Source organism: Canis lupus, chromosome 37 (genome assembly GCF_011100685.1).
Source record: "Canis lupus familiaris isolate Mischka breed German Shepherd chromosome 37, alternate assembly UU_Cfam_GSD_1.0, whole genome shotgun sequence".
NCBI classification, from domain to species: Eukaryota; Metazoa; Chordata; class Mammalia; order Carnivora; family Canidae; genus Canis; species Canis lupus.
The window spans coordinates 19,827,152-19,852,199 of record NC_049258.1 but is presented as its reverse complement, the minus strand read 5'-3'; the positions used below and the strand labels follow the sequence as shown (position 1 = coordinate 19,852,199).

General features: G+C 37.5%; 1 protein-coding gene and 1 pseudogene across 4 annotated transcripts in view; one reads left to right on the top strand and one right to left on the bottom strand.

Moving 5' to 3' along the window:
• ERBB4 (erb-b2 receptor tyrosine kinase 4) overlaps window positions 1-25,048 on the top strand; it is a 1,108,406-nt gene that overhangs the window by 147,064 nt on the left and 936,294 nt on the right. The window lies entirely within an intron of this gene.
• LOC119867911 lies at window positions 17,623-23,144 on the bottom strand (annotated as a pseudogene).

The window sequence follows — 25,048 nt, the reverse complement described above, 5'->3', positions numbered from 1 at the left end:
GCCCCACATGGGGCTCCCTGTTCAGCAGGGAGCCTGCTTCTCCCTCTGCCACTCCCCCCAGCTTGTGCCCTGTTGCTCTCTCTCTCATAAATAAATAAGTAAAATCTTTTTAAAAATAAAAATTAAATTATCTTTGTTTCCACCACAATTCCCAATAAGGTGGTAGGCATAAATAATTGTGGAAAAAGATTTTATAGCCAATAGACTGTACTCTAAAACACTGAGTTCATATTTTTTCCAAATCAAGGAAGAGCTCTACAACCAGCCTACCTTCATCGTGTCCTTACTAAGGCGAAGGGAGGAAGGAAAGGGAAGGGGAAAGGGAAGGGAAGGAAGGGAGGGAAGGGGGGAGGGAAGGGAGGGAAGGGAAGGGAAGGGAGGGGAAGGGAGGGAAGGGACAGGGAAGGGAAAGGGGAAGGGAAGGGAAGGGAAAGGGAAGGAGAGGAAGGGAAGGGAGTGAAGGGAAGGGAAGGGAGGGAAGGGAAGGGAAGGGAAGGGAAGGGAGGGAAGGGAAGGGAAGGGAAGGGAAGGAAGGGCAGGAAGGGTTTTCCCTTTCCTTTTTCCTTTCCCTTTCCTTTCCTTTTTCCTTTCCTTTCTCTTCCCTCCCTTTCCTTTTTTTTTTTTTTTTTTCCTTTCCTTCTTCCTTTCCTTCTTCCTTTCCTTTCCTTTCCTTTTTTTCCTTTCCTTTCCTTTCCTTTCTTTCCTTTCCTTTCCTTTCCTTTTTCCTTGCCTTTTCCTTTCCTTCCTTTCCTTTCCTTTTTTCCTTTCCTTTCCTTTCCTTTCCTTTCCTTTCCTTTCCTTCTCCTCTCCTTTTCCTTTTCCTTCCCCTTCCCCCTTCCCCTTCCCCTTCCCCTTCCCTTCCCCTTCCCCTCTCCCTCCCCTCCCCCCTCCCCTCCCCCTCTCCCCCTCCCCCCCTCCCCTCCCCTCCCCTCCCCTCCCTCTCCCCTCCCTCCCTTCCCTCCCTTCCCTTCCTTCCTTCTTCCCTTCCCTTCCCTTTTTTCCTCTCCACCTTTCCCTTCCCCTCCCCTCCTCTCCACCCTTCCCCTCTCCTCTCCCTTCCATCCTTCCTTCCTTTTCCTTCCCACACAATTTTAATTAGTAGAAGAATATTTTACAAAAATATGGAGGAGGGAAAAATTCTGTGTCCATATTCTTAGATTTAGTCACTATGCTTTTAACAATTACAAGATTTTGATCATAAACTAGTTGTACGGGATCAAACCAGTTGATGTTTAATTGGTAAGCCACTTATGAGAAAGAAGTAAGTTTTTATCGTATTGTATGGAATGACATAAATTCCATGTTAATTTGTGATTATTCATAATGTCAGGGTGCCTGGGTGTCTCTGTCTGTGTCAGTTGGGCATCTGCTTTCAGCTGGGGTCATGATCCCCAGGTCCTGAGTTCGAGCCCTACATTGGGCTCCCTGGTCAACCGGGAGCCTGCTTCTCCCTCTTCCTCTGCCTTCTGCCCCCTTTGCTTGTATTCTCTTTCTCTGTCGAATAAATAAATAAAATCTTTAAAAAAAAGCCAAGGGGATCCCTGGGTGGCGCAGTGGTTTAGCGCCTGCCTTTGGCCCAGGGCGCAATCCTGGAGACCCGGGATCGAGTCCCACATCGGGCTCCCGGTGCATGGAGCCTGCTACTCCCTCTGCCTGTGTCTCTGCCTCTCTCTCTCTCTCTCTCTCTGACTATCATAAATAAATAAAAAATAAATAAAAAAAAGCCAAACTATGGAAAAAGGAAAAAAATGATTTATTATATTTGGATATCTGGATTGATAAGGATTTTCTAAACCTACACACAATAGAAAAAGTTGACAGTTTTTATTAGCCACATAAAAGTCAAAACCTAATATAGAAAGCAGTAAAGTGGGGGAAAAACACTTCTTTACATACAGAAGTATAATACCATTCATATATAAGAAGCTTATAATGTTGATAAGTAAAATACCAAGTTCTCAATGTTTTGGGAAAGAAAGTGAGCAGCTAGAATGCTATTGAGATTATATTTTTAATTATAGAAAAACAATACTTTTTTTTAATTTATTTTTTTATTTATTTATGATAGTCATACAGAGAGAGAGAGAGAGAGGCAGAGACAGAGGCAGAGGGAGAAGCAGGCTCCATGCACCGGGAGCCCGACGTGGGATTCGATCCCGGGTCTCCAGGATCGTGCCCTGGGCCAAAGGCAGGCGCCAAACCGCTGCGCCACCCAGGGATCCCCGAGAAAAACAATACTTTTAAACAAAACAATGCCCACAAAAAAAAGACAACCTTTATCTCCCATCTATAGTTTTACTTAGGAAATTCACATTGGTTCATTTTTGATCATTCAATATACGATTTTGTTTTATGAAATGGACAATAGACCTTTTCTTAGTTTTGAGAATAGTGTATGTGTGGAATTTCAAAAAAATTAAAAGAAACAAAGTATTTAATTCAATCTATTTAGAATCAAGTGTCCATCAATTACTGTAGTACTCCAAATGTAATTTTATCAATTATTTACAAAGGATGCAATATAACAATTACAAATGTAAAGGTATATATGCATTTTCAAAGTGCCTAAAATTCCTGAAGGGAAAGTATTATGTGATTAGTAGTTTATGTATTTAAATAAAATATATTTGGGCAGCCCAGGTGGCTCAGTGGTTTAGCACTGCCTTCAGCCCAGGGCCTGATCCTGGAGACACAATATCGACTTCCACGTCGGGCTCCCTGCTTGGAGCCTGCTTCTCCCTCTGCCTGTGTCTCTGCCTCTCTCTTTCTGTGTCTCTCATGAATAAATAAAATAAAAATTAAAAATATATATATAATAAAAAATAGTTCAAGCAAAATTAAAATATATATATATTTGATATAACCAAATGTATTTTTAAAAATTAACGGGTAACTATAATTTAAATATGTACTTTCAAAATATATTTTTGTCAAGTGTATTATCTTAAAATAAGTGAATTATGTTCCCAATGTCAGTTTCTCAAAGCAGCGCATTAATCATGAGTCTGTTGCTACTTACTATATAACCTACATATGTGGTTGGTGTGTGTTACATTTCCATTTTCATAAGCAGAGAAAAGATAATATTTTACAGTGTTATTCAGATGGTAACTTTAGACTGTTCTTAGCACTACTATTAGAGTCATTTTTTGCACTTTATGCATTTTTAAAGGTAGAACAAATGCCTGGTAAATATGACTTTGCAGGATATTTTTTGCTTTATTTTAAACATTCAAAAATGCTTACTGTGTTTTGTCTTGCACTGCTTTCAACCTCTCATGGCCCACTATAGAAATGTGTGTGCATGTACACACACACACACACACACACACACAACCAATATAAAGAGTTTTATGAAAGAAAAAAGGATAGGAAAATTAAATTTTCTCTTTGTAAACATCAGTGCAGAAGGATTAATTCAGGTTCTTTTTCACTGTGTCATTTTTATCTTGTTATAGCAATATCCATTTGATTTTTTTTTTCATTTCTTTACTCATGCTGTCAAGAATAGCTTATTAAAGATAAAGAGCTGTGAAAATGGCCTTCTTGGCAATACATTGATACAGACTTTTTTCTTTAAAGTTCTTTCTAGCTCGGGATAATTCTCAATGATTATTCCTGATCAGATGTTATTAAAGATAGTCAATACAAGTATTGAGTGCTTTTGTACATTATTTCTTTCTATTGATAACTTTTCATCCCGGTGCATTTAGATATAATACATTACATTCATTCCTTAATCCACAGATATTTGAATAAAGAAGCTGTTTCTGAACTTCACATGCTGTGCTGTCTTATCATTATATGGTTACTGGCATATCGACAACTATTTTATTGTTGTGTGGAAATAGAAAATATTTTTTAAACATGAGTGAACAAGCATAGAGTAACTTAATAATGACTTTGAAGATTACCAGTCCATGAGATTCACTTATGTTTAGTAGTGCTTTACTAAGTATTTGCCTCAGTTCTTTAGATAATCAAATAAAATATTTTGCTAGATAATGTTAACTAAGGTTTGAAGATTTGAAGTGTGAATTCACAAAAATTAAACCATTCACTCCTGATGCTGAATGATAAATTAATGTAGACTTTCATTTTATTTACTATAAATGTAATAACACTATAAGATAGTTCAGATTGTAAAAGAAAAGTCATAACATTGACTATATTATAATATTTTAAAATACCTAAATTTTTCACTTTCAAAATGACACTAAAATGTTTGCTTCTAAATACCTAATTAGTATTAAACTTTATCATGAGCAAAAATATTACTATATATCCATACAGAACTTTACAAATTGTTAGCTAATACTTTGGTATTGCATAAGATATAATTTTGATGTGGTATAGACCATATGCTAGTCTAAATGTACAGTGCAACAGTATGCTCTATTCAGTTAGTACTGTCAAAACTTTGGAAAAGTATTAGTTGTGGAGATGCAAAGACCATCAAAAAGATAAATAAGGGAAATGTTCAAAGTTGAGAGAATTTGACCAAGGAGAGAAAAAAATATCTGTATTCATTTGTACAATGCTGATAACAACAGGAAGTCCAAACTATATGACAAAGTCTAGGTATAGGACAATGCAACTTAGAGTGCAAAGATGTAAGATAACTATTTATATAAAATTAAAATCAAAATCAAAATATGGAACACCTGGCTGGCTCAGCAGTTGAGCATCTGCCTTTGGCTAAGGGTGTGATTCTGGAGTCCCAGGATTGAGTCCCACGTTGGGCTCCCTGCATGGGGCCTGCTTCTCCTTCTGCCTATGTCTCTGCCGCTGCCCCCCCCACCCCCCCGTGTGTCTCTCAAGAATAAATAAATACAATCTTCAAAAAAATCAAAATATGTTTCCAAACCCTCACTATCCAACATTTTTAACATGTATTCATAGAGCCTTCATATCCCTAAGTAGCATTTTTGGCATTATTTAAATATTTCAAGAATGATGTGATTATTCACAACCCTCAAAGTCTTGTCTTTGTCATTGATAGAAGAATTAAAGGACCCTCTAAACTGTGACACCAAAGTCAGTGTCGACAAAACAGTACCATGTGCAATGAATCAGGCAGGGGAGAAGGTTTAGTAAACTTTCTTCCATATTTCCTCCAATAATTTTGTGTCTATAGCCCAGAAGTTAGATACAGAGAGGGAGAAGAAAAGTTGCATTTGTCCAATGGTTTGCATGTTTCTTGTATATTCTTCTTTGAACTTGTAAAAGAAAAATAATGTAAGCTGCTTTCCTCTAAGAGCTTTAACATGAAGAATAAGGTAATAAGCTACATTTGCTCTCTCAGAGACAGCTGTCCAGCAACTTGCTATTGATAAAACAGCAAAACACAAACCATATTTATAATAAGGGGCTTTAGTGAGAGAAATTATATAAATGGTAAAATTTTGTACTGGTTCTATTTGTTGTTAAAAGGTCAAGATTAGTTATCAAATGACTATTAGATAAACTTCACATTGGTTAAATTACATATGTAACTCTTTAAACCTGGGCCTTAAGTTGTTGATGATATAACAGCTTAAATATATTTATTGCCACAAAAATATTACTGTGGTAGTAACTCTGCTAATTTGGGAGAGGATTATTACCCATACTCACAGTGAGAACTTCTGTGAGATTTTGTTATATACGTGACATTCATCTGGCTTGGCATATACATACACTTTGTGTATATGATTTATTGGAATAAGTTAGTGATTCTTCCATAAGAGGATATCTTACTTCGAGTTAGTTTCATGATGAAAATCAACATACTCTTCCAATTGGGATGCATTAAATAATCATTAGGAAATCTTTCATTCATGTATTAACTCAGCCTGGAGGAAGATCATCACATTTTCTCCTTTTCCCCAAATTTATGTCTAAAGATCTTCTCAGCAAATACCTAATTTTTTAAAAGATTTTATTTATCCATGAGCGACACACAGAGAGAGGCACAGACATAGGCAGAGGGAGAAGCAGGCTCCCCATGGAGAACCTGATGCAGGATTCAATCCCTGACCAAGGATCGCATTCTCAGGTAAAGGCAGATGCTCAATCGCCGAGTCACCCAGGCGTCCCTCAAATGCCTAAATTAAGCCTTTGTTCTTTTCACCGGTGAATTTAGGCACTATCTACTATGGTTTTGTCGCAAAATAAGTCCGTGAAGGAAATTATATTGCCCCAAATCAAATATATTTCCTTAACTTGTTGATTTCTAAAGGCAGACTACAAAGACAAACTAATAGGTACCTTTCTGGAAGTCAACAACAGAACATCTAGCATCCTTGTCATTTATCTCACTTGTCTTGTACTCGCTCTTCCTCTTTACAAATGTGTGTATGTGATGTGTATATGCTTTTACACTCACAAGATTTTCAGATAGGTTGCCTTCTTAAAAATTGAAGCCTTCCAAAAATCTGAAGGAGATATGAAAAGTGGTAACTTTGAAATGTTTGAATAGAAAACACACACAAAACATTTGCATTTACACAAGTTCAAACCTGTAAGGTGTTCACAGAGAAATAATAGGAAGTAATACATGCACCCCTTTATGTTATTTTTTGTTTTGTTTTATTTTGTTATACCCATGTTGGCCATCTCTTTAATCATTTCGGTATTTTGTTTAGAATCGTTAACACTTATCACTGGCTTCCTTCATAGAGAATCTCTTTTAAGTTGTAGAGATGCTTTAGTCAAAGATGTAATATGATTTATAGCATTATGTTTGTTTTTCTAAAAATTAGTCACTGGAAAAAGTATATCTGCTTCATTTTTTTGCGTAAACATCTGTGTTTGCAGTAATTACACATATTTAAATCAAATTAGGGTTATTTTATATACACCCATTGATTTAGTCAGCTTTTATCCATCTCATTAAAAAATAGAACAATGCCAATTCTTGTTTTATAACTTTTAAGCTTTTGAAATTATTTAAACTACTACTGGGACATCTGGGTGTCTCAGTGGTTGCACATCTGCCTTCGGCTCAAGGGCGTGGTCCTAGGGTCATGGAGTTGAGTTCCACATTGGGCTCCCTGTACCATGGAAACCTGCTTCTCCCTCTGCCTATGTCTCTGCCTTTCTCTCCCTCTGTGTCTCATGAATAAATAAATAAAATCTTTAAAAATATTTAAACTACTGCAAAATAATTCTTAGTACTTTTATTCTTGATTATTTTGTTTAATCTTTAAAAAGTGCTATAAAAATCGTGGAATCATTTTTGAGTAAATAAAACAGCATATACTGATAATGAAAACTGTTATTATTTACTATTGTGGATTTATCCTCAGTTTATTGACTGTGAAAAAAATTAATAAGACATTTTCTAGAAACATTCATTACTATAATTTGATTAATAATGTGACAAAGGCATTGTAAGTATTTTGAATAGTGCTCTCTTCACGCTATAGTATTTAAATTAGTTGTAACTGAATTCAAGTTGAGCTCTGTTACATTAACTAAATGTATACAATTAAACAAGTTAAGTAAACTATTCTTGTTTTCCAGTTGCTAAAAAGTAGATAATATAATATCTACCTTACTGTGTCTGTGTTTGGTGTTACATCAGGTAATGTAATAAGACCTTCAACAGGGAGTCTGGGATATACTATCACTTAATAAATATTATTTAGTATTGTCAACAGCAATTATCATCACTATCATTTACATCTTTTTAATTATCCAGCCCCCAAAATATTGTTTTAATAGCATTAACTTTGGAAGCTTCTTCTGCTACTGTCAATATCAATTTCTGTTTTTGTTTTTGTTTTGCTGTTTAGTTTAGAGCTGAACGTGTCTTGAGCAGTGACTGGGTGAACAAGCCATTCTAGACAAGGGGTGAACATGTACCGTAGGGGTAGAAAATAAGATGTAGTGTACAGAGAACTGCAAGTAGCCATAGCTCTAGTGAGTGATGCTAGTGATGCAGAGATGCATCACTCATCCTAACACAGCAGGCCATTGAAGCCAGGTGAAGGAAACTTGCTATAGGATTGCTGTAGGATCAAGGTCAACATGCGGTTTTTTTTGTTCTCTATGAGTAAAGTCCTACACATTGAATCAAATCGATTGTGCTGTAGTTTCACACTTTTATTTATTACAAAATCAAATGATTTAGTGGTAATCTGATAAATTTAAATTCAATTTACATCCATGAGCCTCTGAAGATTGTAAATAATTGACAGAAAAGAAAGGACATAGCTATCTTTTATGTCTGCTTTCCCTGTTATTAACCAAATATATTATTCATAAAGTGAGGAGAAAGGGGACCAAAGAGAGGATTTAGTGGTTGAGGATTCAGCTCAAACTTGGCTTGTTGCCATCTGGTTCTCATAAGCTCCAGGCTCTCCAGCATCACAGATGAAGGCCCAGGTATTCTAGTCTGTACCAATATTGCATTTCTAATATTTTAAAGTTAGAACACTTAATATAATTTTTAAATATTGTCAGGATGCTTGGATGGCTTAGTTGGTGAAGCATCTAACTCTTGATTTTTGTTCAGGTCATGATCTCAGGGTCATTGGATCAAGCCCCATGTCAAGCTCTGTGCTTAGTGCAGAGTCTGCTTATCTCTCTCCCTCTTCTCCCGCCCCTGCTCAATCTCTCTCTCTCTCTCTCTAAAATAATGATAAAAAAACCCTTTAATATATTTTATATACTATTACTATCTTATTTCATAGTAAAAAAAAATATATAGTAAAACCACCTTGCTACTAAGTTTTAAGTTTCCCTTTGTTTACACAAACTGTATTTTTTTGCCCACTTAATACTTTATCTCTTTCATGCATTTATTTTTCCTTCTTGCTAAGTGGAGTAAAGAGAAGGGACCTCTTAGCTCAAAGTGAGACTTTTTGTGGTAGCAAAGTCTGACTTGTATGGCCTAAGCAACCAGAATTTTATACTCTGTAACATTTAATGTATTAATCAACTAAATTTGATTGATGACCTTTTAGTGTTCAGTATAATGTTGAGTACTAAAGGGAAACAGAAAAATAAGCCATGTTTTCTGTCCTTAAAGCACTCAGAATCTAATTTGGGACACTGAGTAATAGTGACCCACACAAATCAATACAGATCTAGTGCTACTTCTGTATTTTAAACTAAATGTTATGAGGGCTCTGAGATTCAAGTTCATCATTTGTATAATTGGAATTATAATACCTCACAGAAGTGTTGAGAAGAAGAAAAGGAATAATGTATGTCAATTGTTTAACTGGCTACGTGGCAATAATAGACATTCCAGAAAGGGTAGTTATTGAAATTATCAGCAATGATGGTCACAAATGAGTGAGTGCCGGTATAATCAGGAAAGACTGGATGAAGACAGTAGAATTTGTATTGGACATTAAAAGATTATGTATAATGGGTGATCTATGTTTAATTAAATGAAGTAGTTAGAAGGAAATTAAGATGAATGTAGGCAATGGAAAATGAATATGCAAAAACCACAGATTGAGCATTTGCAAGTATTTGAGATAATAAGAAAACTAGGTTGCATAGAGCAGAGAATATTTAGATAGCTAGGAAGAGTGTAGTCAGATTTTGAAGACCTTAAAAGCTAAAGAGAAAGGGAAGGAATTTAGATGACAGAGTATAAGGGGGACCCTCAGCTTGCCTCATCCCTTGAACACAGAACAACATCAGATCATTTTGAACAACTAGGAAATTTATCTGAGGATTAAGAATTTTATCTGCACAATTGGAGGAAGAGAACATGGCAGATACAAGATTTGGAGACATGAATTGGGGGAGAGAAAAGCCGTGGTGCTCCAAAGGGGAGGGAGCCCTTTTCTTAGAAGTCAGAAAGAGAGAGAGTACCATGTAGGTTTCAAATAAGACACTGTCAATGGGGATTTCCTGAGTTGCACTGGAAGAGAATGTCCCCTCCCTAGAGTACATTTGGAAGAGGGTATTTTGCCTCTTTGAGGACAAAAGGCCTGCTGGGAACTATTGAGAGGCCATTCAACAGGAGGGGACAGAGGTGTGTGCAGAGGACAAATAACCTGGTCCCAGCTTTTTGCTTTGCCTTATCATAGACCCCAGACACCTACACAGGTGTGAAACTGCTTTGTGAGGCAGAACAGTGATAGGCGCAGTGCTGTGAGGTTCTCCTCTGGGGGATGGTAGCAGGTCCGTGCTTTGCCAGGTCGTTTAAGATTTGGAGTTTTGAATCCCATCCTCTGGCCAGAGATGAAACACAGGAGAATTGTGGTACTGGGCATACCTTCAGGCAAGCATAGATAGGTTGAGAGTAGGGATCTGATGAAAACTTGGGACACAGGAGAGGAGATTGTTTGCTTTTCTGTGAGGGTCTTCTGAATAGCAGTTGCCATGATTTCCCCTCCCCAGGGAGGAGAGGGTGGGTTACACCATCTTCCACCCCCTGACCACCAGAATGGTTGGACTTCAGAGAGAAATACAGTGCTTCCAGTGGAGACCGGAGTCATTTACACCAAACCTCCATCCCTGCACTTAATAGGGATATCTTTACTAGCACAGGCCCCCAACATGTACCAAGTCTACTAAGCAGTACTCCAAAGCACCAGCTTCAGGTCTGGTGGAAATAGGACCAGGCTTTCTTTCTTTATCTTAATTTATTTTTAATTTAATTTTATTTTTTTAAATTATTTTCTTTGGAATCAGACATAATTTTTTGTTCCTTTGTTTCCTTTTCTCATTTTTTTGGGGATCAGGCTTTTTTTTCTTCATTGTTTTTCTTTTTTTCTTTCTTTCTTTTTCTGTGGAATCAGGCTTATAATTTTTGTTTGCTTTTTTATTCCTTTTGCTTTTTTCTTGGATCAGACCTCTTTTAACCTTTTCTTTTCTTTCTTTCCTCCTTTCTTTGTTCATTCTTTTAATCCGACTTATCTGAATCAAAGGACAGTAGTTAAAGGATGGTAGAGGACTGACCTATGGGAAAGAACAGCCAAAAGACAGCAGCAGAGTGCACACAGAAACATTTCTTGAAGTGCCAGGCCATAGGCATTGTATGACCCCTTCTTATTGTAGTATTACTGTCAGGAATAGGAAACATAACAAGCTTTCATAATACACAAAAGACAGAAACCTAGATATAATGACACAATGGAGGAATTCTCACCAAAAGAAAAGTCAAGAAGAAATTACAGATAGGGATTTGCTCAAAACAGATATAAGCAACATATCTGAAAAAGAATTTAGAACAGTAGTCATAAGACTACTAGCTGGGCTTGCAAGAAGCATAGGGGACACCAGAGTAACCCTTGTTGGAGATATAAAACACCTAAAACCTAGTCAGGCCAAAATAACAAAGGCTATGCTTGAGATGCAAAACGTATTGCATGTAATCACTTCAAGGATGGAAAAAGCAGAGGATCAAATAGATGATATAGAAGATAAAATTATGGAAAATAATAAAGCTGAAAAGAAGAGGGAAAGAAAACTATTAGATAATATAGATTTAGGGAACTCAGCAATTCCACAAAGTGCAATAATATCTGTATCATAGGAGTCTCAGTAGAAGAAGAGAAAAGGGGGCAGAAGATTTATTTGAACAAATTATAGCTGAGAACTTCCCTAATCTGGGGAAAGAAACAAGTATTTAAGTCCAAGAGGCACAGAGAACTCCCCTCAAAATCAGCAAAAACAGATCAACACCAAAACATATCATAGTGAAACTTGTAAGATACCAAAGATAAAGAGAGAATTCTGAAAGTAGCTAGGGATTAAAGGTCCTTAACCTACAAGGGTAGACACCTAAGATTAGCAGTAGACATGTCCACAGAAACATGGTAGGCCAGAAGAGAGTGCAGGGTATATTTACATGCTGAATGAGAAAAACATGCAGCCAAGTATACTGTATTTATAGCAAGGCTTTCATTCAGAATAGAGAAGAGATAAAGAGTTTCCAAGACAAATAAAAACTAAAAGTTAGTGACTAAACCAGCTCTGCAAGAAAAATTAAAGGGGACCCTTTGAGTGGGAAAGAGAGAACAAAAGCAACAAAGACTAGAAGGGAATGGAGACAATCTATAGGAACTGTGACTTTATAGGTCATACAGTGACACTAAATTCATATTTATTGATAATTACGCTGAATGTAAGCACTCATTGCTCCAATTAAAAGGCACAGGGTATCAAAATGGATTAAAACAGTAAGACCCAGGGACACCTGGGTGGCTCAGTGGTTAGTGTCTGCCTTTGGCTCAGAGCATGATCCCAGAGTCCTGGGATCGAATCCCCCATCAGGCTTCCTGCATGGAGCCTGCCTCTCCCTCTGCTTATCTCTGCCTCTCTCTCTGTCTGTCTCTCACGAATAAATAAATAAATAAATAAAATATAAAAAAACCCAGTAAGATCCATCAATATATTGCTCATAAGAAACTCATTTTAGATCCAGACCCCTCCAGATAGAAATTGAAGGGGTGGAGAACCATCTATCCTGCTAATGAACACCAAAAGAAAGCTGGAGTAGCCATACTTCTATTGGAGAAACTAGATTTTAAGTCAAAAACTGTTAAGAGATGAAGAAAGACACTGTATCATAATAAAGGGGCCTATCCAAAAAGAAAATCTAAAGACTGTAACTATTTGTCACCACAACTTGGGAGCAGTCAAATATATAAATCAATTAATAGCAAGCAGAATATCATTGAAAATAATACAATAATAGTAGGGGACTTTAACACCCCACTCAGAGCAATGGACAGATCATGTAAACAGAAGATCAACAAGGAAACAATGGCTTTGAATGACACACTGAACCAGATGGACTTCACAGATATATTCAGAGCATTTCATCCTAAAGCAGCAGAATACACATTATTTTTGAGTGCACATGAATCATTCTCCAGAATAGATCACATACTGGGTCATAAATCAGACTTCAACAGGTACAAAAAGATTGAGATCCTACCATGCATATTTTCAGACCACAACACTATGAAACTTGAAATCAACCACAAGAAAAATTTTGGAAAGACGACAAATACAGGGAGGTTATGAATGAATTAACCAGGAAATTAAGAATAAAAAAATACATGAAAGCAAAATGAAAATGAAAACAAGACAGTTCAAAACCTTTGGGGTGGAACAAAGGTGATCATAAGAGGGAAACATAGCAATACAGGCCTTCCTTATGAAACAAGAATAGTCTCAAATACACAACCTAACCTTACATCTAAAGGAGCTGAAAAAAGAACAGCAAGTAAAGCCTAGAAACAGCAGAAGAAGGGAAACAATTAAGAGTAGAACAGAAATTAGTGTTATTAAAAAAAATACATACCAGATCAGCAAAACTAGCAGCTGGTTCTTTGAAAGAATTAACAAAATATGTAAACTGCTAGCCAGACTTATCAAAAAGAAAAGAGAAAGTACCCAAATAAATAAAATCACAACTGAAGCAGGAGAGGTAACAACCAACATTGTAGAAATACAAACAATTACTGCTTTTTTTGTAAAGACTTATTTATTCATTTGAGGGGAGGAGAGGCAGAGAATGAGAGGGAGAATCTCAAGAAGACTCCCCACTGAGCACAGGGCCACATGGGCCTTGATCACACAACCCTGAGATCATTACCTGAGCCGAAACCAAGAGTTAAATGCTTAACCAATGGAGTCACCCTGTTGCCCTAAAATACAAACAATTATAAGAGAATATTATGAGCAATTATATGCCAACAATGGGCAATCTGGAAGAAATGGATAAATTTCTAGAAACATATAAACTACCTGGAATAGGAAGAAACTGAAAATTTGAACAGACATATAACCAGCAAACAAATTGAACCAGTAATCAAAAATCTCCCAGGAAACAAGAGTCCAGGGCTAAATGGCTTCCCAGGGGAATCCTACCAAACACTTAAATTAATATCTATTCTGAGAGAGAGAGAGAGGGAGACACACTGGTTCAGTGTGTCATTCAAAGCCATTGTTTCACACACATGCATGTGTGTGAGTGGTGGGAAGGGCAGAGGGAAAGGGAGAAACTCAAGCAGACTCTGCTGAGCATGGAGCCACACAACGTTGGATCTCAAAACCCTGAGACCATGACTTGAGCTGAAACCAAGAGTCAGATGCTCAGCCAACTGCACCATCTGGGCTCCCAAATACCTATTCTGCTGAAGCTGTTCCAAAAAACTAGAAATGGAAGGAAAACTTCCATGCTTATTCTGTAAGGCCATCATTGTCTTGGTTCCAAGAACAGGTAAAGATACCACTAAACAGAATTACAGACCTATATCCCTAATGAACATGGATGGAAAACTTCTCAGCAAGTTACTGGCTGATTAAATCCAACAATACATTAAATGTAAAAATACATTTAATACATTGATTATTCACCATGACCAAGTGGGAGCTATTCCTGGACTGTGGGGGTGGTTCACATCTACTAATCTGTCAAAAATTATTTGACAAAATAATCTTTTCTTGATAAAAGCCCTCAAGAAAGTAGGGATAGAAGAAATATACCTCAACATCATAAATGCCATGTATGAAAGACTCATAACTAATATCATCCTCAATGGGGAAAAATTGAGAGCTTTTCCATTAATGCCAGGAACATGACAGGGATGTGCACTGGCACCACTATTGTTCAATATAGTACTGGCTGTCTTAGCCTCAGCAGTCAGACAATGAAAGAAATAAAAGGCATACAAATCAACAAGGAAGAGAAGTCAGACTTTCACTATTTGCAAACAACATGATACTCAGTAGAAAACCTGAAAGACTCCACCAAAAAACTGTTAGAATCAACACATGAATTCAGCAAAGTCGCCGGATATAAAATCAAAGTACAGAAATCTGTTGCATTTCTGTGTACTGACAATGAAACAGCAGAAAGAAAAATCAAGGAGTTGATCCAATTTACAATTGCACCAAAAGCCATAAGATTCTTAGGAGTGAACGTAACCAAAGAGGTAAGAGATCTATGTGCTGAAAACAATAGAATACATATGGAAATTGAAGAAGACATAAAGAAATGGGAAAACATTCCATGCTTGTGGATTGGAAGAACGAATATTGTTAAAATGTTTATACTACCCAAAGCAATCTACACATTCAGTGCAGCCCTGATCAAAACAACAGCATATTTCACAGAGCTAGAGTAGACATTCCTAAAATTTATATGGAACCAGGAAACACCCTGTAGGCAAAATAATGTTAAGAAGAAAAGCAAAGTGATATGCATCACAATCTCAGACTTCAAGCTGTATTACAAAGCTGTGATCATCAAGACAGTATAGTACTGGCACAAAAACAGACACATAGAACAATGAGATAGAATAGAGAACCCAGAAATGAACCCACAACCAAATTATCAACTAATCTTCCACAAAGCAGGAGGGAACATCCGATGAAAAAGAGATAATCTCTTTAACAAATTGTATTTGGGAAAATTGGACAGCAACCTATAGAAGAATTAAACTGGACTACTTATACCATACACAAAACTAAATTTAAAATGGATGAAAGACTTGGGATGCCTGGGTGGCTCAGCGGTTGAGCGTCTACCTTTGGCTCAGGGCGTGATCCCAGAGATGTGGGACCGAGTCCCACATTGGGCTCCCTGCGTGAAGCCTGCTTCTCCCTCTGCCTACGTCTCTGCCTTTCTCTCTGTGTCTCTCATGAATAAATAAATAAAATCTTTTTTTAAAAAAATGGGTGAAAGACCTAAATGTAAGATAGGAAACCACCAAAATCCTAGAGGACAACACAGGCAACAACCTCTTTGACCTTGCCTACAGCAACTTCTTACTAGACACATCTCTGGAGACAAGGGAAACACAAGCAAAAATGAGTTATTGGGATCTCATTAAGATAACTTCTGCACTTTGAAGGAAATGATCAACAAAACTGAGAGACAACCTATGGAATGGGAAAATATATTAGCAGATTGTGTATCAGATAAAGGGCTTGTATCCAGAGTCTATAAAGAACTCATCAAACTCAACACCTCAAAAATAAATAATCCAGTTAAGAAATGGGCAGAAGTCATGAATTCTACAAAGAAGACCTACACATGGCTAACAAATAAATGAAAAATGCTGAATGTCACTTATCATCAGGAAAATACAAATCCAATCATGATGAGATATCACCTCATGCCTGTCAGAATGGCTAAAATTAACAATTCAGGAAAAAAATAGATGTTGGCAAGGATGCAGGGAAAGGGGAACACTTCTGCCACTGTTGGTGGGAATGCAAACTGGTACAACTACTTTGGAAAATAGTATAGAGGTTCCTCAAAAAGTTAAAAATAGACTACCCTACAACCCAGCAATACACTACTAGGTATTTGTATCCAAAGGATACAAAAGTGCTGGTTCAAAGGGGCACACGCATCCCAATGTTTATAGCAGCACTATCAATGATATCCAAATTGTAGAAAGAGCCCAAATTTCCATTGATTGATGAATGGAGATAAAAAAGATGTGGTATATATTATATACAATGGAATATTACTCAGCCATCAAAAGAATGAAATTTTGCCATTTGCAACAATGTGAATGGAACTCTAATATATTATGCTAAAAGAAATAAATCAGAGACACAAATCATTTTACTGCTATGTAGAATTTTAAAAACAAACAGATGAACACAGGAGAAGAGAAGGAAAAAATTAAATTAGGTAAAAACAGAGAGGGAAGCAAACCATAAGAGACTCTTAACTATAGAGAACAAACTTGAGGATACTGGACGGGAGAAGGGACATGTTAAATGGGTGATGGGTATTAAGGAAGGCATATGTTGGTGTGATCAGTGGGTGTTTTATATAAGTGATGAATCACTAAATTTTACTCCTGAAATCGTTACTACGCTGTATGTTGGCTAACTTTATTAAAATTTTTTTAAAAAAATGTAAAAAGAAAAATCTAAGGAGAAAACTCACATTAAACTTGTTTTAAAGTAGTAAGGGAACAGATAGTGATGCTAAAATAGGAAAGTGTTATGGTAATAGTGATATGTAAAGATGAATCTGGAAATAGTACATGGGAGGATTTTAAGAGGCAGGTGCCGGTAAGTCCAGCAAGATGGGGGACAACCATGAGCAACTTTGCCAATTGAGGCTGGACGTTGAAAATGTGCAGTATGTGCACATAGGAAGCAGGCATTCCTTGAAAAAGTGCTGGGAGTTGGTAACATGTTCTACTGCTATTTCTAGTTTGTTTATGGCTTCTTCTTTCTTTATTGGACACTTTGTGGATGTCACGCAGGTCTAAAAGTTACACTGTTAAATAAGTATTTAAAAACCAAGAGCTCCAAACCAGAAGCAGAAAGGAATGGGGGCAGTGGGCTGGGGGGTATTCTTCTAACATCACCAAAGCCCAGAGAAAGACCCTAAGCTCTTTCACAGGCCAGCCCAGGATGTGGGCCGTTAGGCTGACCCTCAGGTGCCTCTGGCTGCATCCCTGTCAGGTCAGTAACCAGCAAGGTGCTGACAGAACAGCCAGCCAAGTCCAGACATGGACAAAAGTAACTGGAAGGACAGGAGCCGGACAGGTACTATCCAGCTGTAGATAAGATCACAGAGTGTGGCTAAGGCAGGTGGGGGCAGGGGAGGGGCTGGGGAGGGGCTGGGGAGCAGTACTGCAGCAATGCAGGAGTGTGGCCCCAAAGGCCCGGCCCAGCCCGGGCAGAGGCTCACACATTGTGGGTCCTCCTGGTGAGCTGGGGCTCTTCGCCCACCAGCTTGGACTTGAGGTGCTCCTTGTAGGCCAGGATGTCTCCGGGCCACTTGGTTATTGCTTCTCACAGACCCAGATTTCCTGGGCAACCTGCTGAATGAGTCTGAAATCATGGCTGACCAGCATCATACCCCTCTCAAACTCATTGATGGCATCGGCCAGGGCGTCGATGGTCTCGATATCCAGGTGGTTAGTGGGCTTGTCCGGAAAGAGCATGTGCGGACTCAGCCAGGACAGACACACTCGGCCCTTCTGCCCATACACAGGTTCCGAATTGGGCTCACCTGCTGTTTCCCAGTGAGACCATATCTTCCAATGATCTTTCTCATTTCTTCCTTCTCCTTGATCTCTGGGTAGTACTTCATCATGTACTCCAAAGATGAGAGTCTAAGTCCAGCTGCTCTTGTAAATGCTGATGGCAATGCCCTATCTTGACATGAGAGTGTTTTTGGATGGTCCTGTCAGTGGGTAGTAGCTCTCCAGTTAGCTGCTTCAGAAGAGTTGACTTCCCTGCTCCATTGGGCCCCACCAGAGCCACTTATGTATCAAGATTGATACCAAATTCTAGATTGTTGTAGATGCAAGGCCCATCTTTTGTATACTTGAAGTTCACATTTTGCACCATAATGACAGGTGGAGGAATCTTGCCACATGGTGGGAAATAAAATTACAGTGTCTTGTCCCTCACGACCCTCTCTGTCAGTCCAGATGCCATCATTTTCTGTAGTGTTTTCTCCTTGCTCTGGGCTTGCCGGGCCAGCTTGGCACTGCCATGACCAAATCTAGCAATGTAGTTCTTCATGTGTGCAATCTGATCTTGCTCCCAGTGAAACCTCTTCTTCCGGTTCTCCTCCAGCTCCAGCAGTGTCTTCACATATTGGTCATAATTACCCATGTAATACTTCAGTTTCTTGTTGTGCATATGAATGATGTTGGTATAGACACCATTCAGAAGGTCCTGGGAATGGGAGACGAGGACCAGGATGTGCTTATAAGTCTTTAATTCTTCTTCCAACCACACAGAAGCCTCGAGATCCAGGTGGTTGGTGGGCTTGTCCAGGAGCAGCATGAAGGGCTGAGTGAAGAGGGCTCTGGCGAGGGCAACCCTCATTTTCCAGCCCCCACTGAAGTCTTTCAGCTTCTTGCGCTGCATGGCAGGAATGAAACCCAGTCCATGCAGGTTCCGGGAAGCCCTCATTTCCACCTTGTCAACATCCAGCTCCGCCAGTCACTTGTAGAGCTCCATGAGCTTCTCACACTCAGCATCCTCGTGAGCCAGCTGCTCAGCCTCCCTCTCCGGCATGGCCTGCTCTGTGTCGACTTCCATCACACACTACAAGGGTGTCTTGTCACTAGAGGGCATCTCCTGAGTCAGATGGTAGATGTCAATGTGCTCAGGGGTGGGCACTTCCCGTTTCCCAGTAGCAGAGAGCAGCATGGACTCTCTAATTCCATGTAAGCCAATGAGGCCATAATGATGGCCCGAGTTTAATTCCTTTTGGTGTCACTGATTAGCTCTTGACCATGAAAGGTGAGGGAGAGGTTGATAATGTGGGCTGCAGTGCTGTTGGGGTGAGAGGCAAGGACACCAGTGACAGCTCAAGCAGCAGCTTTCTTCATCTCAAAGTCCTCTAGCTCCTTGGTCAGAAAATCCACTTCTGTGGTCTCTCGGCCATTGGCCTCCTCATTTTTCTCCTTTGCCACCTGTGGTTCTGTGACAGTATCTCCATTTTCCTCGTGTCCCTTTCTGGGCCGCTGTTGTGCTTTGGCAGCTTCCTTCTTTTTGGCTGCCTTCTTCTTGGCCAGGTCAGAGGGTGTGGTGATGAACCACAGGGGTACGAAAGTGTTCTTACAGGGAGCTGGGCCTCACTGCTCAGCCTCTGTCACAACCTATTTCTAATTTATATTCAATTAATCTCCAGTGATTTTTTTTAAATGATTTATTTATTTATTTTTGGAAAGCGAGAGATTGCAGGGGATAGGGGAATATAGAGAGACAGAAACCCAAGCAGACGCCCGCTGAGCCTGACACAGGGCTCAATCCCAAGACCCGAAGTTCATGACCTAAACTGGAATTAAAAGTCGCACTCAACTAACTGAGCTACCCAGGCACTGCAGTGATTTTTAAGATTACAATGCTTATTACATTAACAGCCAGCTAAGAAAAAAATAATAATTTGTTATGTGGGGTAATAAAATTAGGTAATAAGTATATTCAGTTTTAGGAAACTTATTGGTGCAAATTTTTGATATTTGATAAGTTGAAGAATAAGAACTTGAATAAATAGACCTGATAAAAATCTATTATTTGTTGCTATTGACATTATGGTTGAAACTATGTGAACAAATACATACAGTATTTAAGGCAATCAAGGCCCAAGGGTTATGTTTTTTTTAACAGAAATGTAAATGGCTTTCGTGATTCTGAACATTAAAATATTAATAAGATTTGGGGTTTGAGAGTAGGAAGATAAGATTCCTAAAGTAATGGGAAGTAAAAATGAGAATAATATTACCAATATGTTATACATTTTCTTAATTTCCATTAATTTCAATGAAATTCATTACCCCTAAAAGTTTAAAATTCAAGGCCCGATATTTTATATAGCACTTTTTAAAACTTCCATAAAAATATCTTTAAAGTGATATATCTTATGATTAATTCCCTTATATTTCCAAGTAGCTATCAATGAGAGTTACCATGACTAAATGTGTGTCATTCTCCAGGCTGATGTCTTATACTCTTCCACATTTCATCTTTGGTCAACTAATCATTTTATTAATTTATCTGTTTTATCTATATGTTTCTTTAATTCTTCATTTTATTTTCTACATTTCTCAGGCTCCTAAAAGATTTCAAGAGGTAGGATTTTAAAAATGATTTTCTAAGACAAAAAAAAAAAAATACTACCTACTTTGAACAAAATTAGTATATTCCTTTCAAGAAAAAAAAATCTACACTGCTAGAAATCTAGATTAAATAAAGTGTCTCCAATGGATTAATCAGATGCATACTATAAAACATATTTTATCATTAAAGTAATGTTAAGTTTCAGATCAAAGAAAATTGATATTGGTAAAGAATAAATAATAGAAAATTAAAAATTATCAAAAAAAATTTTAATCTTGGATATATACTTGTATCTTTTAAGATCTCTTACTTTAAAATGTTTCCTTTTTGTGTTTTCTTTCAATGCTATGTGGAAGGAAAGGAAATTTAAGTATAAGGATTACAAAATCAAATGCATAACACGGCCACACAGATAACGTAAGTAAATGAAGAGAAGTACAATCAACCCTGTCACGGGAAAAATGTAATGTCTTGTACTGAAAGAGGCAATGCCACTCGGTTCCAGCTAGTACCATGCAAAAAAATATTAGCCCAGTTTTACATGAGCTTCTAATTTATCAAGAAATTAATATCTTTTTATGAACTCTCTCCCCACTTTTAAGCTTTACAAGTAATTTGAGAATTTTAAACAGCATAGAAGCCAAACAAAATATAAAACGGGCCTTGTTTAGCTTGTGGCCTGGGTATTTTAGCAACTTTCGTTTTAGAAACTTCTGAATCCTAGATCAGTACTTTGCAAACTTCGATGTCCATTGCAAAGATTGTTAAAATGCAGATCTTGTTCAGAAGGTTGGTCTCAGGTCTGAGACTGCATTTCTCATGAGCTTCTCAGGTGCTACTGCTGCTGTTGCTGCTGGTTTGTGAGCCACATTTTGAGAAGTAGAGTCCTATAGTGCTAGTCCTATAGCAGACCTTATGCATCTTCCAAGCTGGGTGTGATGATTGGCCTCATCTCAAAAGACAATTCCCATTGACTGGTAATGATTACCAGGAATAGTTTGTCTACTGTGAGCGAGGAAAAAGTAAAAGAGTGCTGTCATGTGTGTCTTATATTTACCATCCCTGAGTTAATTTGGCCTTCTCAGTTTACAAACAAAGAAACAGGTTCAGAGAGATTAAATGACTCCTCTGCCTTGTACATCTAAGTGTTTACACGACAAAAACTAGTATTTCTGGAGACTATATTAGTATGCTTGCACTGCCATAACAGAATCCCACAGGCAGAGTGACTTAGACACATAAATTTATTTTCTAATAGTTCTGGAGATTGCAATTTTAAGGTGAAGGTACCAGCCACGCAGCTTTATTGAGAGTTGTCTCTGCTAGGCTTTTATTTACTTTATTTTTATTTTTTAATAAAAAATATATATTAAATATATATATTTGAGAGAGAGAGAGAGGGAGAGAGAATGCAGTGGAAAGGGCAGAACGACAGGGAAAGAGAGAATCCTCAAGCAGATTCCTCCTAACTTACCATGGAGCCCCAGAGGGATGGGTCCCAGGACCCTAAGATCATGACCTGAGCTGCAATCAAGTTAGATGCTTAACTGATTGAGCTGCCTGGGCACCCCTGGTAGGCTTTTATTTTATTTGTTTAACTTTTTTTGGTTATTTATTTATTTATTTATTTATTTATTTATTTATTTGAGTAAGAGAGCACAAGGAGGGAGGAGAGGAAGAAACAGGCTCCCTGCTGAATAGGGAGCTGATGCAGGGCTCTATCCCAGAACCCTGGGGTCAGGACCTGAGCCTGAGGCAGACACTTAACCCTTTAAGCCACCCTGGTGCCCCTCAGCTAGGCTTTTAAATGCCTGTCTTCTCTCTGTGTCCACATATGGGTCTTCCTATGTGCACGAGATTGAGAGAGACATCTCTAGTGTCGTCTCCTCCTCCTCCTCCTCCTCCTCCTCCTCCTCCTCCTCTTCTTCTTTCTTCTTCTTCTTCTTCTTCTTCTTCTTCTTCTTCTTCTTCTTCTTCTTCTTCTTCTTCTTCTTCTTCTTCTTCTTCTTCTTCTTCTTCTTCTTCTTCTTCTTCTTCCTTATTTTCCTTCTTTCTCTTCTTATAAAGAAACTAGTCCTATTAGATGATGTCCTACCATTATGACTTCATTTAATCTTAATTATTTTCTTAAAGGCCCTATATCCAAATACAATCATGTTAGGGGTTAGGCCTTCAACATATAAATTTTTAAGGAACCCAATTCAGTCCACTACAGAGAGATTTTATTAATTTCAGGTTAATTTATACAACTGTAATTAATCATCATTAATAAAAACATACTATTGAATGCCTTCATGACTTTGATAAAATTTTGTGGAACAGTTGAAATCTATTTAAACAAACATCTGTTCTTTTTTATTCATATGATTTTAGTCCATAAAACTGAATGCAGAAAAAAATTTTAAAGCAATTTTTATATTATTCAAATAGGGATACTACATGTTCTAAGTTATGTGTCCTTACATTTATTAGTGATACTCTTGTGAGCAAGATGTGTATCATTTGAAAAAATAATTTAGAAATATTAACAGAAATCTGTTCTCATTTACTCTTTTTATAACAACCTTTTCCAAGAGCTCAACAGTGTGGTAGCTGTAGACCTTGCTGACCAAATCTGTATACTCCATGATCCCAAGCTTTCCTGTAAAGAATCTTTATATCCTTAATATTGAAAGGTGTAATTTGTACCACAGAGCTAGTCAAGGTCAATGTTCTTTCTCCCCCCCCCCCCCCCCCATAACTTCTATATCCTCTGTGAGAGGTAAGCTATTTAATGAAGCTGAGATAATAACCTAATTGTCATTTTACTTCATTATTGCTTTGTGAGAAAGTGATATTTGCAGTCTTACCAAGCTACAAAATGAAAACTGTCAAGATTCTTAATGTAATTGTGGTTTATATCAGATACACCATAGTGAGCATCAGAGACAATATTAGAATTAGTATTAGAATACCTGTTTCAAGTTCATTCTTATTTTGTAAATAGTATGTAAATAGTGTCTAAGCAGATTTTGTCAATCGAATTTATGTCTCTTTAGAACACTTGTGCTTTGAAATGGTGATACCTGCCTTCGTGACCTCATTGCCACTGAATGACATGTGACACATATGTAGAGGATTTTATTGGATCTGAAGGGGCTGTGTATGTCATGTACTGAATTGCCATTGTGAATTTGGCTGATGTGACTGGGCAGGCTTTTTGCCTTCAAGAAACAACTGAGTAAAGACAGTTTTCCTCAATAGGAAGCTATTCTTGGGACACTTGGGTGGCTCCATGGTTGAGTATGTCAGTGTACCTTCAGCTCAGGGCATGATACCAGGGTCCTGGGATCAAGTCCCACATCAAGCTCCTGATGCAGGGAGCCTGTTTCTTCTTCTGCCTGTGTCTCTGCTTCTCTCTGTGTGTCTCTAATGAATATATAAATAAAATCTTTGAAAAAAAAAGCTATTCTCATCAACATATGCTTGTGGTTATACAAATTTTAGAAAATTTAAACATATTTTTTGCTCTTTGTGTGCTAGTTAGCTTGAAAACATTATTTTGATATATAGATGGAAGAGTGTTAAACATGTATAAAATGGTGCAAGGATATCATTAAATATGAAACAGATTTTACTGACTTATCAAAGACTATTTGTATCCTATATGCACTTGTTATTTTAGTTTTTTACCCCATTAAATTGTTTGTAATGGAAAAATACTTTTATTAAAATTAAGTTTGAAATGAAGTTATAAGTTTTTATTTTCTGTACTTGTAGTTAATTCAGTTTGAGTGATAGTGCTGAATTTGCAATAGATTGTCAATACTTTTAATGATATTTGGTTTATGGTCCTTAATATTGTTTCATTTTCTATAATTTCATCTGAGAATTGTTACAGCTTTCTTTGCATTGTTATAACTTTTTTGCTTCATGTTTTCCTCTAAGGCTTATGATTTATGTATTCTTATTTCTGCTCTAAATGAGAATGAACACATTTTCCAAAACAGCTTTTAAAAAACCTCATCAGCACAAAAAGAAAACTTCATTTAATCAAGAAAATCAAAGAGTTCACAGGATAATTTGGGTGTTTTATTCTTACGTAAGCTTATATATCTTTGAAAATTTTTGTTTGGCTAATTTAATTATATGTCTTTGAAAATCTTATTTTGTGATTCTCAAAGAATGATATTAGTTACGTATTCTAGATGACAGAAAGGCTAATTCTGGGTTCAGAAATTACAAGCAAACATATTTTTTCAACCCTTTTTTTTTTCACTTAAAAAGATTTTGACTTTCACAAATTGTGTGATTTATTTAAGCTTGAAGCAGAGACTGTAATCATTCATAGTTAGCAGTCTGTTATACACACACACGTACACGCACACACACACAAAACTAATCTGTTACAGCTTCCTAATTCAGAAGACTGCCCTCCCTGTCTCCCACTGAAATAAGTGATCCTGAATGGATAGAGTACTGGCATGCATAGAATGCAAGTCAGTCTTAATAGCCAGAATAGTGTATTTTGGGGATGGGGGAGAATGGAATT